Raw genomic sequence first — 3,462 nt, forward strand, 5'->3', positions numbered from 1 at the left:
TATAAGATCCTATAAACACCAATCTTGACTTCAAACACGATTTGCTTGTGGCTCAGCTGGGTATGAATTTATTAGGAAAAAAATATAGCTTACCGAGCACACGGACACTTCAGGAGCATCTCACCAGAATCAAATTCGATACGGGAACTCATATACTATTTTTTGCGGATTCAAATGCAGCATATTAGGGATGAGGACAAAGACTGCTTGATCGTTCTGGATGAGATGGCCATTGAACCAGGTCGACAATGGTGTCAAGTGAATGCAAAATTCTACGGTGACGTTTCTCTCCCAAACCACAGTGGCAAGGCAACGCACTTGTTAGTTTTCATGATGGTCGGCATACGAAGTCGCTGGAAACAGGTGGTCGGTTTTCATTTCACAGGTGATACAATTAACAACGGCTGCTTGAAAAATATACTGCTAGATATTATTGAGCGATCGGAGGCTATTGGTTTACATGTGCATGCTGTCGTGACAGATTGCGGAGCTAATAATAAAAAGCTGTGGAATGATCTTGGGATTTCCCATGCACAAGGGACGGTGCCAACCAGCGCTCCAATGTCGCATCCAGTGGATCCCGACAGAACCATAGAAATTATGCCCGATAGCGTACATGTTTTTAAAAGCAAAGTACACGGTTGGATCAGTAACCTCACCATAAAAATTCCTGACAAAATCGTTGCTGAGAACGGCCTAAGCAGTAATATAGCGGACATTCGTCATCTTGCAGATTTGGTAGAGTATGAACACGGCCAAAATTTGAAGATGGCCAGTGGCTTACGACATGAAGATGTTGACTTCGTAAAGAAAATGAGCAATTTTGACAAAATGAAAGTGATCAACTCTACCAAGTTTGTCAACACTACAGTTGTAGCAGCGCTTCGATTCTATGCCGAAAAGGAAGAACGGAAGGAAGTATTGACAACGGCTTTTGTGATGGAAAAAATCGTCAGCTGGTTTACAACAATGAAGTCTCGATCTACTCGTACAGCGCTGAACAGAAAAAATCTTGAGTCATACAACATAGCAATCGATCGGTTGAAAAATTTTCGAAACATGGTTTATGATTGGAAAGTTGGTGTTAAAGGATATTGGAAGCCATGGCAATCGTCGGCCATTCTAGCGACTGATGCTTTTTTGAGACTGCAACATTATCTGTTTGAGGCGAGAGGTTATGATTTTGTCCTAGGAAGCCGGTTCACTCAAGATTGCATTGGAAACATTTTTGGGCAGTTGAGGCAAAAGCATAAACGACCGACAGCATTGCATGCTAAAAATGTTTTGAAGCTACTAACAATATCACAATACATTATTATTTATTTATTTATTCAGACTAAGGCCGAAGTGGCCTGTGCGGTATATAAGAGTCTTCTCCATTCGGCTCGGTCCATGGCTACACGTCGCCAACCACGCAGTCTACGGAGGGTCCGCAAGTCATCTTCCACCTGATCGATCCACCTTGCCCGCTGCGCACCTCGCCTTCTTGTGCCCGTCGGATCGTTGTCGAGAACCAATATCACAATACATGTATGACATCAAAAACCAATCGTATGACTGGGATAATCCTCCATGGCTCTTGGATTTTGAAAATGATACTAAACTTTTGGCAAGATCGAGAAACGAATACAGACCGAGAGAAAGTTTTGAAACGCACTGTTCTAGTTATCGTGACACTTTGAAAGAAGATAGTATTGGACTATCTCCCATGGAACGGAAGGCGTACGCATCAGATCATTAAATATTTATTTAGTATTTTTTAAATAATTTAGTATAAATCCCATTCTAGGTTCAATGTAACGGACGATGAATGTGATCAGTCAGATGAGAACGTAATTTTCTACATTGCCGGAGTAATAATAAAATCTGTCTTTACAAACTGCACGGTGTGTCATGCAGTACAATAGCTGCGTTTTGGAACAGCCCGAAAAACATGCATTTAGCAGATACTGTGAACTTAAGGACTCAACAGGGAACTCCTTGATGTATGTGAATGTGGAAACATACAATTTCTTTGAAGCGATGGAAGCTATATTTAAACACAATTTCTATAAACTGCTGAATCAAAACGATAAGATTAATGAGAACTTGCAAATGCAGATGCCACTGATTGATGTACCGCCCGCCGTGGTGCTCAGCATTTTGTGCGTTTTTTGCCTTAATTTGCTTGTCACATAATAATAATGAGCTTTCACCTTACAAGTTAGTACTTGGACGAAAGCTTTCAAATATGTCTATTAGTTGAGGATATTAAAACGAATATTGGTGGTAAAATCACTCCGTACGACTTGATCAAAGTAAAATTACCCTGTGGCATGCGGGCCGTACTTTTGTTTTGCTTTAATCGTTTCGTACGGAGTGAATTTAAGACCAATATCCGTTCTATTACCCTCAGCAGATAGATATATTTGAAAGCTTTCGACCAAGTGCTAATTTGTATGGTTAAAACACATTTTCATTGTCTGAGAAGTAAATTAAGGAAAAAACGTCCAAAGTGCTGAGCACCTCTGATGTACCGCATATCCCAAGTTGCCACAACTTAAAAACCAAAATAATCAAACGATTCATTATTTTTCGCTTGCGTTCTGCTCAAGTAAAAAACGTGAGACAGAAAAGATTCGATAGCAGATCGATGTATGTTTGAGGCCTAGTATATGTGCGTGTAAATTGTATTAGATATGTATGCAGGTCGTATGTATGTTTGCAATGCATGTACTGAAAAGTACTACAATCAGTTAAGCATTAATTCTACTGTACTTTTTAACTTTTTTTAACTATCTACTGTACTTTTTAACTTTTGTACGCGACAATCTTTACTGTCACTGTTGTATTCTTTACTGTTTATTACACCCTTTGATGGGTTTTTGGTTGTTGTAAACTACGTAAAGTAGTAATTTTAATGCAATAAAGAAAATGGTTCAACATATATAACAATTCTTTTTTCGTCAAATAAATATTAACATAACAACACTACTGGGAGAGGGATACGTTTTGTTAAGTATGCATGACCTTCTTCACGAAACATCTATCCGTGTTTTGTAAAATGTACAGCTACCATTTTTATTCGGTAACGTGATATAAATCCCCCCACTCTGATTCATTTTTTTTATCTGAAAGTCAATTCTACTCGATAGTTCAGTGTTATTGCGCTCATAATACGCAACATCTGATAAAATCACAAAGAACCTGTTTGAAAACCGCATGAGAGAACTTTGTTAATACTTTTATCTTTGATCGAAAATCTTCAGATTATTATGAATAGTTTATGAAAAATTAAAAACCTCTCTGATTTCAATAATAACAATCCTTCCCACGCATAAACATAATTGAAAGCTGATTGACAGGTCATCTGCTCGATTGGCTGCAGTTTTTTGACAGTTCGATTGGCGGCACATACGTATCCGCGTTTCTCTTATCAAGGCCTCTAGTCCGAACTATCGGTTTTCCAATACGATGGATACA

Source organism: Armigeres subalbatus, chromosome 2 (genome assembly GCF_024139115.2).
Source record: "Armigeres subalbatus isolate Guangzhou_Male chromosome 2, GZ_Asu_2, whole genome shotgun sequence".
Taxonomy (NCBI): domain Eukaryota; kingdom Metazoa; phylum Arthropoda; class Insecta; order Diptera; family Culicidae; genus Armigeres; species Armigeres subalbatus.